This window comes from Pholcus phalangioides, unplaced genomic scaffold (assembly GCF_987345545.1).
Source record: "Pholcus phalangioides strain wild (caught in Gottingen) unplaced genomic scaffold, Ppha-v1.0 ptg000042l_1, whole genome shotgun sequence".
Taxonomy (NCBI): Eukaryota; Metazoa; Arthropoda; class Arachnida; order Araneae; family Pholcidae; genus Pholcus; species Pholcus phalangioides.
The window spans coordinates 3,363,823-3,381,829 of record NW_028301628.1 but is presented as its reverse complement, the minus strand read 5'-3'; the positions used below and the strand labels follow the sequence as shown (position 1 = coordinate 3,381,829).

General features: G+C 36.1%; 1 protein-coding gene and 1 non-coding gene across 4 annotated transcripts in view; both read left to right on the top strand.

The window, feature by feature from the left end:
- The window catches only part of LOC149063898 (synaptogenesis protein syg-2-like), a 553,183-nt gene that overhangs the window by 349,502 nt on the left and 185,674 nt on the right, over positions 1–18,007 (top strand). The gene's annotated exons all lie outside the window — the stretch shown is intronic.
- Positions 5,237–5,308, top strand: TRNAA-GGC (transfer RNA alanine (anticodon GGC)). Its single transcript has one exon. It is a non-coding gene; the product is annotated as a tRNA-Ala (tRNA).

Sequence of the window (18,007 nt, the reverse complement as noted above, 5' to 3'; positions counted from 1 at the left end):
ATTCACTAACGAAAGTCCCAAAAATAAACTATTTTGCACACACCATTCACAATAACACAGCTAGAAAGCCACTCGCCCACTCAATGACTTTACGGTGGACGCCGGCAGGCTGCAACACTAATCAGACCCCTCCAGATTCAAATAGTGACCGAGTACGACGGTTTTCGGTATAACCCCGCTCTCCACTACTTCCCGTCATTGGTGATTTTTCAGCAATTTTAGCGCAATAGTTGGCAACTTTTGACAATTAAATCGGCTATAATAAGCAACTTTCCTTCCTCTGATAATTTTTAGGCTTTAAGTGATGACTACACCCACCTTTGACAATTTTTTATCGAAAAATCAGTAAGTTTACTTGACTTCGACAAACTTTTCGAGAACTTTGGCACTACACTATTTGCGTTTGACAGTATTTTCAGCCATAATTTGACAAATCATTGTCTCATTAATATCGCGATTTCTCGTATGTTTTAATCGAGGAGCCTAAGTATAGATCATATTGCCGATTTACTTTGTACCGGGACATTTTGGCGGGACTAACTTGGCCCGCCGGCCAGAATTTGCGCACTCCTGCTGTACACACGAATACCAAACTAAATAAATATTCTCAATTTCTAATATCCTCTTCGAACTCATTATGGTAACGAAATCGTTGATATTTCTTTTATCCTCATTATAATGAGACCGCTACATTAAATTAACGCGAGTTAATGAAAAAAAGAGTAGATGGATATTAAAGTTTTTTTTCCCCCTCTATGATGAGTATGAATTAAGAAAGTTTAGTTATTAGTGAGAACGAGGGGGGAATTCATGGATTAAGAACAATTTTTATTAGATGTTAATTTACGAGCATAATTCGGAATATTGTTCCGTGGAAAGGCCGATAAAACGGTAATGCCGAAGGATTCGGTGAAATTTATTAAACAAGCGATACTTTTAAGCACATAATCAGTCAATTATGGAGATGATTCCGCTTATGAAAGTCACGGTTTATGAGAGGGTAGGGCAATTTAAAAGCTATGAACTATCGAATAACAATGAAAACTAGGTTTTGCAATGGATGGGTGAAATTTAATGGGAAATAAGCACTTAGAGAGGCCCACGAATGGGTATTACGTTCACGAATGAACTTTTTTTTTCTTCTTTTATTGCATGGTTTGATGAAGTCGCACGTGACAGTGAGAAATTTACTATTTCCGTGGGACTATAATTGACTTTGAATTCAAAGAAAACCACTTCTTGAAACATTTACGTCCTGCTTTAGAGCAAGGGTGCAGAACCATTCCACTACACGGGCCAGATATGCGGTGTATCCCGGGGGATAGAAACAGGAATATTTCAGATTACCATGCGATCCTATTTTATGGAAAACCCCGTGTAATTTTTGCTGCCCAGATTTTTCCATAAATGTCCCTTTTTTTGCAGCTTTTCAACGAATATTTCTCATTTTTTATTGATATTAAAGATTGGGCTTATAAATTACATGATGTGATAATTGTAACTCTAATTCTCATAATTATAGCCACAGCATTAACTGTTAATTATATGCGTTGTATCAATTATAGTCCTTTTGTCAAAAATGTAGTACGTTTTCATGGTAAATTATAGTTCAATATCAACTGTGTGATTTGCAGTAGATAATTACCAATGTCCCGTATGGATTTCGATTTCCCGTATTTTTATGAAGGAATTATGGTCAGCCATTTACTACTACTACTTAACAGAACATGTAGCTCGTACACAGTCCTCTACGGAATTTCTAACGAACTAGTAAATGCCAGAATGGCGTGTACGTGTTATGAATCTAATGCGAAGTTTGTTACTGGTGTAATGCTTGTTATGCGTAGTGCTGCCTTCTGCCATCAATTTTTCTAACTGTGAAATGAAATGACTACTGTCGCCACAGTGGTGATCAGCCGAAGTTGGTTATCTGACGTTCCGAACTTGAGGCAAAATGTGAGCCGATGTCCCCGTTAAAAAGACCCGCCACAGCGAGCAACAGGAATACAATATCACAATTACTCAGCCATTTACTACCGATACTTTTCCACCGAAACACATTTCGTGGGCCGAAACCCCTCTGCGGGCTGCGTGTGGCCCGTGTGGGCAGGAGGTTGTGCATCCCCCTACTTTCGAGTTCCTGTTTATATTTTGGAGAAAGCGCTGAAAACATTCGCACATTGCTGAAGTGATAAGTCGCCAAGCCTCATTATTTTTTATTACTGCAATGCTATTTAACCACTGGTTCATGCTATTTCACCACCAATACCATTTCAACTCTGGACATGCCACCTTACAGCAATTTATTGCCGACCGAGTTCGATCGAAATAATTTTCTCTAGAAAAAAAGCCATGATATACTTGCATAATCGTCTTCATAATCGAGGGGCATCTGTGTACCATCAATCAGGGCCGTAACTAGTATATTTGCAACCTGTGGCAAACATTATTTTGCTGGTTTTATTCTGTTTTTTTTTTCAGACTTGACGCATATTTTCAATAATCCATCATAACTCGAAAACGGTTCGAGATAGGACAAGGTTCGTAGGTTGTTTCATGATACACTTAGGCTCGTCTATGACCCCCCACCCTCCTTCGTTTGGCAGAATAGGACGGATTCACCCTGCGTATTAGGAAGATCTATACGCTTCAATTGCTTGCTTTTCACAGTAAACACGAATTTTGAGCGTTCCGGAGCAAGTAAGCGCTAATTGCCGTTTCATCCTCTTACGCCGGAAGAAGCTCAGTACTTCCATGAACATATTTCAGTGAGATATGAGTGATCTTCCATATGTTTGGTTAGCCATGATCAAATGGTTAAATATTCAGCAAATCTATTCGCAGTGAAAATCCTGATCCTTATGCCCCAAAAATAAGTTTTAGCATCTTCAGAGGGATCGTGATTGTCTGTGTCTATGAAACACGATTTTCAGCAGCTATGAAAATCGTGTATGTTACTCACGCTTATATTCATTGACTCATGTAGGCTTATCAAAATGAAGTGTTTTGTAAAAGCCTGTGAAAAATGAAACCCATCTGAGTGAATCTATTAAGATGAACAAAAGATATAGGGGAAGTGGGTCTCTTTCAGGCACTGGGTGCCAAAAAAAATTGCATTAAGCCTGGAAAACGAAAACGAGTATTTAAATTAAGGCAGGTGCTATATATATAATTTGAGAATTTTATCAAACTATACTGGGTATGCAAAAAGTCTGTAGGAATTTCAAAAATTAATAAAATTTGAAAAATGACCGAAATAAAAAGACTGTTTGCAGGATTAGCAACGCTAGTCAAGAAAATGTTTCTTAAACATAAAAAAATAACTCACAAAATAGCCGATAGTTGGTGCTAGTACGAGCGACTTTGGTGGAAATATGTACATATTTCGGTACATATGACGGTTATGAGAACTTGCTCTCCTAATCCACGAATCCACGAGCAGTTCACCGTTGCAAGTCGTGTATGTGAACAAGGATGCGCATGGCCCCCCACATCCTGGAGTAGGGCCCTAGGCTGGGATCTTTTGCGAGCCCCCCGACCAGACTTTCACGGGCCCTCTTATGATGGATTTACAGCGTGAAAAAAACAAAAAATAATGAAAATCGTCCCGGGCCCCAGGGCTGGAGCCTTGCCAGACAACCCCTTGTGGGGGCCATGAGGATGCGACTCGCCTGCAATGTGTTATCCCATCCCCTGTGGTGTGAGTCTAAGGAACACATATTGCTGTAATTAATGATTTGGAGGCATTCTGTTCGTTATTTGCGTATATTTCTTTGACTTGTTTGCGTCAGTGTCACCTATCTGCTGCTGTTATTTATTTTTTTCCTGCTTGAAAAAGTCCCCGTGACCTATCGATGCTAACCCTGCATACTGTTTTTTTATTTCGGTTGTTTCTCCGGTTTTTATGAATTTTTAAAGTTCCTACGCGTACGCGGACTTTTTGACCACCCTGTATTTTTTATAATATATGAATTTTTTTCAAATCCTGAGATATTTTTATACAGAGTAATCATTTTTCTTCTGTAAATGGGGGGATTGTAATGGGGGGTAAATGTAACGGGAATTTTTTTTTGTTTTAATTTTGCAAATATTTTCTTGTTGAATATGAATTCCCTTAATTTTGAACTTATTTCATCGTTGATTCGAAATTTTATTAATTCTGATGTCATGTTTTCTTAAAATATGAATTTTCATTAATCCTGAAGTAATTTTTTTTACTCGTTTTTTAATCAATTGATTTTCATCAATTGTGAGGTTTTTTTTTTTCACTTACCACGTTGTACGGACTGTATTTCATCGCATGGGAGACGTACAATGTATTAACCATCATACCAACCATGTAATAGTAAGTTTTTGTAAAGGAGATATTTTTTACAATTGCTCCAGGGAGCAAAAACCGTAGTTTTTATGAATGGTATCATACATACACCATCGTTTTTGTTCTTTATCTTTTGTTTAATAAATGGGCTTTATGAATAAATAACGTTTGTTTTGTTTCTGAACCTTTATTTGCCGGAGCTGCCATTAACGTCAATTTATGGACATGAGTGTAATTTTGGAAGCCAGATAGCAGCACTATATCGAACATTAAAAGCTTTTCCTCGTAAACAATCTACGATATCACCGATCACTTAAATGATGTAGAACCACCATGCGAATGATCTGGGAATACGCCGCGAACCACTCAAGTAATCAGAGGTTAGGTAGACAACACGTACACATGACGTTTAGACATGCATCAATTCGTTAAAAGTTCTTTGGAAGCACATTCACGAGGTGCATTTGTGGTTTGGATAGAGACTTCAGTTGAAGGAGTGAGTGCCCGTATGAGTGAACAAGTGAGTGGGTGGGAGGGGGGTGTGACTGTATGAGTGAGAGCCCAAGAAGACAAGGTCAGCTGTTTCATCTACTTACGGTGAATGAAACGGAGCCATGTACATATAGAAATGCCCTCTCCACTTGTAAATACAAGATTCATCGAAAGACTGGTTATTTGTGGAGATGAAGATTACAAGGAGAAAGTTCATCATTGCCCCCAAGGAATTTTCTCCTTGTAATCTTCATCTCCACAAATAACCAGTCTTTCGATGAATCTTGTATTGACAAGTGGAGAGGACATGCATGTGGCCATCTGGTTGGCCTTTGTCATTCACGAGCTATTAGTTGATTGTTGACGCCGTCCATGTACGGCGCCTTTCAACATATATATACGCTCCAGGGTTGAAACATTGAATCTGCTTCCATAGCTTAGATGGTAGAGCACTCGTCCGGCAAGCGAGAGACCGGGGTTCGAGTCCCCGTGGGGGCAGTGATGAATTTTCTCCTTGTGATCTTCATCTCCACAAATAACTAGTCTTTCGATGAATCTTTTCAGCCATGTAAACGAAAATCTATATCTTATTACACCTTGATTGACTATACTGAAAATCAATGAGATTGGTATATTATTATATAGATTGGACAAATTCAATTCCAGATTCTATTCTATACAAGGTAAGGTTCTAGTGCGATTATCTACATAAGGACAACGATGCGGTTGCGGACTGATTGACTGTGGACGATCACAATTTTGATTCTGGATTTCTTATTATATATATATGAAATATATTGTTGTTTGTTATTTTTTCACATAAATTAATAAATTTCCGGATACACCCATCTTCCGGGAACTCGATATCTCTCTGAGATGGAAAGTAGGTTTTGTCCGATTCTTCAATATATGAGTGAGTGACAGTATGTAGTTGTATGGATAGACCAAGTAAATGTGGTCAATCATATGGCCGCTAACTGGATCCCGAAAATGGTCATTCATACGGCCAGACATTTTGTCACTCCCTTGACCATTCATATTAACATACAATCACTCAGACATGTTCACACGATCACTCACTTGGTACTCACCTAATCGAATACCCATACGGTCACTGACGTACTCACTTAGATACTCGTACGGTCACTCGCACACCCATTTAATCACTCACATGGTCATCAAAAATTATGTTTTAGTATCCAATGTCTGAGAAGAAAGTCAAAAGAGAAAAAGAAAAGCTTGGATCTTTTATTCCTTTTTCTCCTCTCCTCATTCTGCCATGTCGTTGTACATGTGTAGAGCAAACAAAAAATCAGTCTAGTGAAATGCCACTACCGCTACCAGAAACTCCAGAAATTGTGGGACTGACGAAAATTCCGGAAACAAAATAATGAAGGTAAAAGAAAATATATAGAAAAGAGGAAAAATTGAAATAAAATAGTGGACGCGAACAAGATAAAATCCAAGATGTTTCAGGACTTTGCTTTATATCATTCATTCTTCTCTTTTTCGTTGTAGATCTACTTTTCTACATTTGGTCTCATGGATCATTTACCTCCCAACCATCCTCGATTCCTCTTTCCTCTCTCTCTCTCTCTGTGTATTTTCTCCTCTTTTTTTCCCCCCATTTCCAGCCATGTTCCCGAGGTTTCTTCCTTATACATGTTTTTTCTTGTACTTTTTCCTGGCTTCCTTCATTTCTTCCAATGCGGACGTATTCCTGCCCATTCCACCGCAGCAAGTCGGAGACCGGAAGTCTCGATAGCATTGTCCTCATCAGAAATCTCGATACCAATTTATAGATGCCGGGAATTTCCGACCTTAGAACTTGTATCCACAGCGCAGGGGTTTTCAACACTTCCGACAACGTGAGACAAATTCAAACTTCCCACGAGGCCCTCGGGCGACCGACTCATACTGAGGTATTAATAATTGCGAAAAGAGTCCACGCGCACATATTTAAAAGATTTCTCATGTAATTTCTAGTGGCATCTTACATACAGGGTGTCCTGTAAGTACGAATGGATTTCGATTTCCCGATAAATGTTCTGTATGGATTTCAATTCCTCGTATTTTTGTGAAAGAATTATGGTCAACCATTTACTACTACTACTACTAAACAGAACATGCAGCTCGTACACAGTCCTGTACGGAATTTCTAACGAACTGGTACATGCCAGAATGGCGCGTACGTGTATGAATCTAATGCGAAGTTTATCTCATCAACCTTCCATCTTAGAGTTATGATTCTGATTTGAAAGATGCTCAGAAGACGTTCAGAAATTATTCTATACCAGTTAGGAGAGTGAAAATGTGGTGTTTCACAAAATAAAAGCATCTAAATTTTTAACGTTCCCCTTGTTCTCTAACTTCCAATTAGAAAATCTCAGGCCAACAAAGAACATCCCAAGTTCCTAGGTGCAGTATTCGCTAAATATCGGAGAACATTATGAAATAATAGCATAAACTTAGCATTAGAATTTTTATTTCGTTACTCACTGTATTTTCAGTGTTTACGTCTTAAAACTTGTACAAGGTGATTTTTGAACGCCTTTTGAGCATTTTGCAAATTAAAACCTCACCTCCACGATGGACGATTGATGAGATAAATCTCGGCCAAAGAAGCCCCGAGTTAAAGAGCGACAAAAATAGGTGAAAAATAATAGAAAGTAATACATAATTGTCGAGAGAAATTATTCCATAAATACTGAGAGAAAAGACTCCATAATTATCGAGAGAAATTATTCCATAATTACTGACAGAAAAGCTTCCATAATTATTGAGAAAATTCATTCCATAATTATTGAGAAAATTCATTCCATAATTATTGAGAAAATTCATTCCATAATTATTGAGAAAATTCATTCCATAATTATTGAGAAAATTCATTCAATAATTATTGAGAAAATTCATTCCATAATTATTGAGAAAATTCATTCCATAATTATTGAAAGAAAAGCTTCCGTAATTATTGAGAAAATTGATTATATAATTATTGAAAGAAAAGCTTCCGTAATTATTGAGAAAATTGATTATATAATTATTGAAAGAAAAGCTTCCGTAATTATTGAGAAAATTGATTCCATAATTATTGAAAGAAAAGCTTACGTAATTATTGAGAAAATTGATTCCATAATCATTGAAAGAAAAGCTTCCGTAATTATTGAGAAAATTGATTCCATAACTATTGAGAGAATTGATTGCATAATTATGGAAAGAAATTCTTGCATAATTGAGGGAAACGATTTCATAATTATTGAGGAAAAATATAGGGTTTTGCAAAATTAAAATTTGCAAAATAGAGAAATTTGAATGTAACACATAACACAATCACTCCTCACTAATAGTTCATTTTCAACAATCAGTATAAATAGCTTAACTTAAATTTTTTTTAATAATTAATGTCAATAAGTTCTGATTTAAAAGGAGCCTGGGGTTTTGACAATACTGTTGACGAATGTGTTAAAAGGTTTGCAAATGCGTACAGGGTGCTCTGTAAGTGCTAATGCTACCTTTATCTCATGAAGTCCGTCGTAGAGGTGTGATCCAAATTTAAAAAATGCTCGAAAGGTTACCAGTTTTGAAAGTGAATATACAGGGAATATAGAAAAAAAATATCTAAATATTCACACCGTCCACCTGTCTTCTAGTGTTCAATTAGAAAGTTGTTGCCCTGTATCTCCTGAGTCCAATAGAAAAAATTTACACGTTTCTAAGTTCAATATTCACTAAGATGTTTGAATTCAAAAAGTGGACAAAAGTTATGAAAGAACAGCAAAAACTAACGGACCACACTCCTGTTCCCTCATTTTTATGCTGTCCTTTCCCAACTTTTATCAGATTTTTGAATTAGAATATATCAGCTAATATTGCGATTTTTAATTTGATTTTTTTTCAATTGCCCTCAGGAGAGACAGGGCAATGACGTTGTAACTGGTAGTTAGAAGACAGGAGGACAGTGTAGAAATTTAGTTTTTTAATTGCTACACGCTGCATTTTCACTGTCAAAACTGGTAAAGGGTAATTTTTTAATGCCTTTTCAGTATTTCTTTAAATTGAAACTATGTCTCTACGACGGACGGATGGACTGTTGAAGAGATAAAGGCCGCATTAGCGCTTACAGGACACAATGTATATTCTGCTACGTATTTGGTACTTCAGTTATCTAAAGGAATACAATGAACGACGTAGTATATTTGTTCAAAATAATTTATGCACTACGATTTCGGAAGTGGTATACCAATATTTGTATAAAACTCTATATCATTCGGGTATCATCTTTACCAAACAGGAACCGGATCCATAATGAAGGTCGCCGGTAGTTCCTGGCTGTTAATATTTACGAAACCCTTCTATTATATCCGTTTCAATCTCAATCCAAGTAGGAACAGCTCTGTACCCGATCAAAAGCAAATAAAACGCACTCTGTTGACATAGTGTCATCATTCCTGGCAGTTGGAAAATCCATGTGAAAGTCATATGACGTTTTCCCATTGTTAACAAAAATCAAGGTGTTCAAATTCAAATTTTTTTTCGAACATGAACGCAAATTTTAGGGACATTCACTTGAAACCAGATAAAATTAAATTATAATTAAATTAAATAAACATTACATTATATGAAAATTAAATAAACATTACATTATATGAAAATTAAATAAAATGAAAATTAAAATAAAAAAATAAATAAAATGAAAATGAAAATAAAAAATTAAATAAAATGAAAATTAAATAAAATGAAAATTAAATAAAATGAAAATTAAAATAAAAAATTAAATAAAATAAAAATTAAATAAAATGAAAATTAAATAAAATGAAAATTAAATAAAATGAAAATTAAAATAAAAAATTAAGTAAAATTAAAATTAAAATAAAAAATTAAATAAAATTAAAATTAAAATAAAAAATTAAATAAAATGAAAATTAAAATAAAAAATTAAATTGAATGAAAATTAAAGCAAAATTATATATAACCCAAAATGAAATGAAATCTAAAATGAAATAAAATTAAAATTAAAGTAAAAAGGGGGAAATTGAATTAAATTGCAATTAAATTAAATTTCAATTAATTTAAATTGCAATTAAATAAAAGTGAAAATATACGAAGTCAAAGAAGAGAGTACGACTCACGTTGAGTACAAACAATATGGAACAACGGAATTACAGATAAATTTGAAACCAGATGTATTTTCAGGGAAAAACAAAGTAGTGTAATATATCAAATTCCACCGTATTCCCTATTAGATAATTCAAACTGCATCAAATTATTTACTGGATAAGAAATGTTTGAAAGAATATGTATCCTCACCGGCGGCAGAGTCTCGTGAATGGAGTTTCAATTTAACACGGTATCCATCCTCATTGAAATTTAACAACATAGACAAGAATCCGCCGATTCAACACAATTCAACTTTAAACTATCTGTTCACCGGGACATTGAAATTAAAATTGTTATAAATTATTACCAATTAGAGCATGCTCATTCCCACATACCCATGAATCTGTTCCACTCGAGAATTATATGGAAAAAAAAGATCGATTCCTTTCGATTCGATATATGGAAAAAAAGATGCGATGTTGTAGCATAGTTGATGGGGAGCTGAGGAGAACCACACCACCACACATCGTTATCTCAGTTGCTCGTTATCTCGTTGAGATATCACGACGATGTTGGGAGACCCGATAGGGGGAAAACGCACACAACTCTGTTTCATAGTGTTGCAATAAACCTTCACGATGAAAAGAAAAAAGAAAACTGAAGAAACTGTCAGCGGAATTGAATTTATTTCACGCGTTTGTACGCAAAATTACGTCCCTGATCGTAAAGGGGCTAACAAAATATCAGCTAATGCAAATACAGTGATTGCGTCAGTGTTTATATTACTGCCAAAGCCAGAAGTGCCGCCACTTCGGGGAATGACCGAGAGTTTTATCCAAAGTCCGATTTTCAGATGTGATTCGGACTTTGACGGGAAATTTGGCCGGAGATCTCTGGCGAAAGTTCGATATGCTGATGTAACACGTTCAGGTGGGCACCAAATCCATTTGTTTCATTGCCAACGTGGGATATAGATTATCCCCATGTGACGAGAGGAGAAAAAAATTATTTACAGTGAAAAACCCCTGTTTAGACTGTATGAGACGGAAATTTGTGTTAACGGAATCAAATTATAGTCTGTTCAAACATTAGTGCTTTGATTTAGCACCTTTATAAAATGAAAATCAGTCTAAAACGAAATATTATTTCAGTCTCTTGATTTTCCGTTTCGTACAGGTTTCAATATATATAACAATATAGACATATAGTTTTTCGAAGAAAAATTATGAAAAAAATATATATATAATTACGGCATCCTTATAGTGCCGTTGATGGGTTGTTATAGTTATAATTATCACGAAAAAATACACGCCAACTTGGTGATGATGCATCTGACATCAACCCCTGTTTCACCCCGGAGAGTATTCAGGTAACTTTCATAAACCAGACGCCGCCATCCCTCTCAGTGCACAGGCCCTTCATTAGGGGGGGGGGGGCTGCCCCCTGGCTTTTGAAAATACACAAAAAATTACATATATATACACAAATATATATATATATACAAACATTAAGTACATGTGCTTTGCCCCCCCCCCCCGGAAAATGTTTGCCTCCCCCTAAAAATGTTTGCCCCCCCCGGAAAAAGTTGAAATGACGGCCCTGTCAGTGCAGATCTGACGGAAATAATTCCCGAATCAAGAGCCAGCGGAGCCAGGTTCGAGGGGTGGTGGCAATCCCTTTAATGTTCGTCGTGTGGTTTTTGTTAAAGCTTCAGAACTACAGCCTTCGACCGTAGGGCTTAGCACTACATAACGGCAGCGCCAAGCTGAAGACCCACCCTACACGCAAGGGCAAAATACCCAACAGTAGGGTGAAACTAACCTGTCTCACGACAGTCCCAACTTGATGATCACGAATCGAGTCTTTGCTATCTGACAAGGATCTCTAGCCACTTCACGGACGATTTAGTTTCGGGTTTTGGCAGTAGCATTTATAATTCTTATCTGGTCATCGAAGAAGTAATTTAGTAACCTATACAGCTGAAAGATAGTATCGTAGACAAAATATTATATCAAGCTTTTAAGCTTTCGACTGCTGTGTTTTAACATCGGAGGAAAAAAGTATAGAGATAGAAATTTCAAAACCTAAATTCAACCAGTGAATGTATAACAAAAGGCGAACATGGGCGTGATTATCACGTATTCCCAAGAGAACTTTACGGTCTGTCCAGGAAACAGACCACACAAAATTCTCAGAACTATTTACACATACTTTGGATTCTATCTATATCTTGGAGATATTTCTAGAAATACTTCAATTGAAGCTCTTGAAACTCACCGCGGAAACTAAAGATGACAACAGAAAAGATGACAAGAACGAAAAATTGTTCAGGTACTTCCAACCGAAGAAAACAAACACAAAACCTTTTAACGGCCAATGTTCCCAGTCGGGGAACATCGGTTTTATTAATTTGAAAAAAAATATTTTTCTTACATGAAAAGCACTTCATTTTTCATTTCCTGAACGCATGAGATTCCAAACTTAATTTACGAAACAGAAATTTCATCCATTTCATCACTTATGCCATAGATTTACATTTTTTAAATTACCTATTTTTGAAAGGAAGAATAAAACTTAATTTCTTTTGTTTTGATTTTAATGTTTGTGACATGATGTCGCTCTCCACTTGTTAATGCAAGATATGCAGAAAAATGGATATGTTGTGAAGATATTTATGTTTTTTTGTTTCTTGAGATGTTGATTTTTTTGAGGAAGGAAGAAACTCATATGTGGTAGAATAAAAACTCTCAAAAACTCCTTTTTTTGCTTCCTTAAAAAAGAATCAACATCTCAAAAAATAAATATCTTCACAACATCCAGTTTTCTGTATATCTTGGATTTTCATGTTGTTTCTATGGACATGGGCAAGTCCAGAAAACATACAAGAAGATTTCTTTCATTAATTTTATAGTTGATTCCTCCATTCTATCAAAACAAAAAATCTCTATAGCTGCAGTTCTTTTTCAAATAAATTTATTTACACCCACTATTTTTAACTCCAAAAATTGATCTAAATACAGGTTTCAAAAGTTTCCCGAAATCCTACCACCATACTAATCGTCATTTACCTGCTTGAAACGCAACTTGGCCCAGTGATGGTACATTTTTTGTGTAACTTCACTCTAGAGCAGCTTTTCTCAATCGTTTTGCTCCCAAACACCAATGAATGACAGGTGTCCAGCTCCTGAGCTTGAGGCGATTTCCTCACCATTTTTTTTTAACCCTTATAAATTTGTAATAGGGAGTCCCATGAACAGTCTGAACTGACGTCCAGCCAAAGATCACAACCTAGGCGACATACTAATATCCGAGGATGATGTCACTCTCCGCTATCCACACAAAGGATTTTTAACAGCTGGCTTTTGCGAATATATATTTTGGAGAGAGAGAAAATATATCTCTCTTCGCATCAGCCAGCTGTTAAAACCTTTGTATGGATAGCGGAGAGTTACATCATCCTCGGATAAGTCTCCATCTGGTGGCATTGTCAGCAATTGTGAGCTTTGGTCTGAGTTAGGTCCGACCGTCCATTCACCGTCCCGTTCAGTGCACACGAGCTCCAAGGAAAGATTGAGATATTCGTCGCCTCTGTAGTTTAGTGGTTTTGGGCAGTGTTTCTCAAACGCCGGGCCCTGGCATCAGTCAAACAGGGCCGTGAGTGAGTGATTCATCTTTTAATTCTTCCCCATTTATTTCCCATAGTCGTGTTTATGATGGGGCCTTCCACTCAAAAAAAAAAAAAAAAATACTCAACCGGGCTGCGGGCTTCCAAAGTTTGAGAACCACTGGTCTAGGGCGTTCACCCGGAAAGTGAAAGGACGTGGGTTCGTTTCCCCGCAAGGCAGTTGAATTTTTTCTCTGTTTCCAAAATATATCTTCGATTCAGCCAGCTGTTAAAAAACCTTGGTATAGACCATAGTTTCCCAACCTTTTTTGTCCATCTCGCCCCCTTTTTCAGAAATTTTTCTCCCAACGCCATCTAACCCATAGGATCCTATGTTATACCCGTAGCTTCTACCGCCCCCTCAATGGTTTAAGTGTCCCATGACAACATGACTCCCCTCCGCCACAAAAGTAGGAATTGGCAGCAAAGCTCTAGCACGGGGGCCGGAGACTAATTTTTTATTTCATTTTTCAGCACTGCAAATTCACGACAGAGGAGTCCCACCAAAGATCTCAATCTAGGGACCCTGGATCCAGGATGTTGGGGGCCTTCGCTCTTGGGCTATGCTGGCCCAGGTCTTCTTTGTCCACCTGCTAAAATCTCTTTATTGAGACAGAGCGGCGAGGAATGATCTAGTTAGGAGGAGGAGGAGTCTAGGGGTGCCTGGCTACAGGATGTTTTGGGGCCTTGGTGAGCACCGAGATGCTGGAGGGACAAGAAAAAAATTTGATATTGGATTAAATGTGCCCTCGAACTTTCTTTTCTATGTGTGCGCACGAACGCACATAAACGTCCTTATTGTGTTAATTTATTCGCCGAGAAAAAAAATGGTGCCTTTCTTTGTTACTTTCATCCATAATCAATAAACGGGTAAAAATAAAATTTGACAGAAAAAAAATGCTTTGTAGAAAATATTTGAAATTATTTATACAGTATATATAACATGTGAGAACATCATTGAACGGGATTTCATTTCCCCATCTATCGAGCAAAACTCATACGATTCTCCGATTAAAATTATCGACAGGTTTTTGATTATTTTACCGCGTTACAAAAAAGCAAAATACTCTATGATATTACCTAATCGTTTATAAATAATAATTATTATTCATAATTTCACAAATATCACTTCTAAAAAATATTTCAGTAATATCATGCTGTATTGCCTTTTTCGGGAGCGGGCCCATTAGTCACGACCCGGTCACCAATTTCGATTGAAGAGCCACAACAATTTTGTTTTCATTTTATATGTAGCAGCAGAGGCTCCAGTTTAAAAATGACTTTTCTTATACATGTAAACTATTTATTGAACTGTATACTGTCTGTGTCCATATTTTCTGGAAGGCTCTGATAAAATTTTATTTTTTTCCCTCGGCTATGGACTGTGGAAGCGGTTCTCAACCGGCGCTCCACGAAGCCACTGAAATCCACGTGCAGGTTTCAGAGACTCCTCAGCAGAATGTGTTTACCAAAAAAGGAAAAAGATGAGATCCGCTGCTCTAGAATGTTCGTCATCCGTTAATGTTGATGAACGAGTTCTATACCAAAGCACGGGTCGTTGATTATTTTTGTTGTTTCATCGTAATAAACCTAATTTCTTTGTGACTTTGCCGGAAAAACCAGAGAGAAACAAATATTTCACAACCGAATCAAACCAGTGATTCACCACAAAATGTTATCAGACAGGAGATTCTAAGAACTATTTATAGTATTCGAATTCTAACCTGAAAACATTCTTTTGAATTACTTCAATTTAAGCTCTTTAAAGTTACCGCAAGAGTTGAAGACAACATAAGAGATACTAACCCCCGGCCCGGCAAACATAGTTCGCCATACGGGGTTCCCCGAAGGGAGCATTTATTTTCTCCACACAAAAAAAAAAAAAAAAAAAAATCAACTTTACATCTTGCCCCAGGGAGCAACCATTAACAACTCGCGAGCAGCAATTTAGTGTCCCTGGGGTTTATAATAATTGCTTCACTTAAGTATTATATTTTACATTGTAATTATCACACTGTAGATACACATTCACATATCACACATGAGTCCGACAATCATTTGATCTTTCAACATAAAAAAAGAGAAAAGGAAAGAAAGAAAAAAAAAAAAAACCTATACACACATCAGGTCAGCTGAAATACACGAAGCAAATCAGTCCGTCAATCAGCTAATTTTGCACGAGATCGAAGAACACTACTACAAGTTATATTTCAGTCGATTTTATGCATTGTAACCATGTATTAGATATTAACATATATTTTATGTGCACTGCTACACACATGCTATCACGAACAAAAGTTTACATATTTTCGTAAAAAATCAGTATATGACATAAATTTAAAAAAAATTGTAGTACGTATTATTAAAATTTACAGTATAACTCGGCAACAAAAAAGATCAAAGTGAGAACTTTACATTGAAAAAATGGTATACGCTAATCCAGTCTAAATCAGAAAATCCTTTTCGTATTCATCAAATGCACTTATATACAATGTTGTATTAACACCTTACAATTATTCAACTTTTCAATAATATCTATATATTTAAAACAAATATATCATATATATTATGTATTCATTTAAACCTTGTCATAAAATAGGACATTATTGGTGATGTATATAATATTCCACGCTTTTTTGCATGATGGATTTTAAGAAATTAGCTATTTTCTTATTTTTCACCAATGTTAAGATTTTTATGTTGTGATCGCTAAAATTGCATTCTTTTCTGTCTTTGTCCCATGCTTCACATCTATATACTATATGTTGTGCGTCGCTAGCCTCCTTCTTGCAGAAGATACATAATGAGTCTCGTCTGTGGAACCTTGCCTGATAGACTCCCAGTGCCCCATGTTGAGTCAACAATTGGTTGATGTAGAAGTCTCCATAGATGTTGGTTGTTTTAACCTTCGGCATTATTGAGTGTGTAAATCTCCCTTTTGTAGTTGAGTTCCACAGCCTCTGCCATTCATCTTGTATATTTTTTTTTATGGCATTTTTAAGTTGTATTTTAGTGATTTTAGTTTTAATGTCAATTTGGTCCTTTTTTGTTGCCTCTTTAGCTTTATTATCCACATAGTCATTTCTTTTATTATTATTATGCGCTTTGATCCAATGAAATTTGATATTATTTATCGTTGCCAGATTTTGTACTGTACGATGAATTTCGTTATAATTGTTAGGGTTTGCTAGCGCTTGTAGTGCCGATTTCGAATCACTAAAAATGTGCACATTTTGAAGGTGATTTTCATGAGTATATTGCACCGCCTGTGTTATCGCTGTAATTTCGGCTCTAAATACAGTGCTATGATCACTAAGCCTTGTTAGTTGCTCCTTTTCAATCTGTGTGTTTTTATAATGCACATAAGCACAGCCAACCCTGTTTTCAATCCTGGATCCATCTGTGTAAATTGAATTTTCCATACTATCCTTTTGATCTTCATTCCAGTCGATCTTCTTTTTCTCCCACGGTGGTATTAGAGCCGGCTTATCTTCTTCTATGTGCTCTCTTTTAACAATATTTTGATTAATGCATATTTGTTCTCCAAGTTGAAGCAATTTGTAACGTTTCAGCAGATTTTGAAGCGTAATCTGTATGGGTGGTATCCCAGTAAGTACATTCAATGCTTCATTAGAAACCGTAATATAGCATTTTGAGATTGCAATTAAAGCTTTCCTCTGGATAGAAATTAATTTGTCATCCTGAGTTCTTGTATTTGTGTACCAGATTTCGTACCCATATATTACCATTTTCTCCAAGCATTCCAAATAAATTTTTTTTAGCACTTCAGCTTTGACACCCCAAGTGGCCCTTGATCTTTGAACAATTTCTTGCGTCTTTTTGGCCATTTTGTTCTTAATGTATTGTAGATGGTCAGTCCATGAAAAGTTTCTATTGATGACTACGCCTAAGTATTTGAATTTTGTTACATATTTTAGTGATTTTTTATTCATCTTTATGGAGGGGATCGTTGGTATTTTGCCCCTTTCTTTTACTATCGTAAATAGACATTTCTGAAGATTAAATTTCAAGCCAAATCTGTTCGCCCATTTTGCAAGCTACTTAAGGATGTTCTTTGATTTCTTGATGAACTTGTATGGTGCTTCTCCTGTTATTATGATCAAGAAGTCATCAGCAAACGCTTGTAGTATTATACCTTTAGATGTAGCCTTTTTTAAAATCTCATTTGCTGCAATGTTCCATATCATGGGTCCCAATACTGAACCTTGTGGTACTCCAATGTTATATTCTTCAAACTTATTTGTAAGTTGATTCCAATACGTTCTTTGTTGTAGGTAGTCAAACAATATATTTTTTAGATATGTTGGTATTTTCATTTCACTGATGACAATTTTAACTTGATCTATTCTAATGGAGTTGAAAGCATTAGATATATCCAAAGATATCAAGCATGTTAATTTATCTCTCTCAAAGTT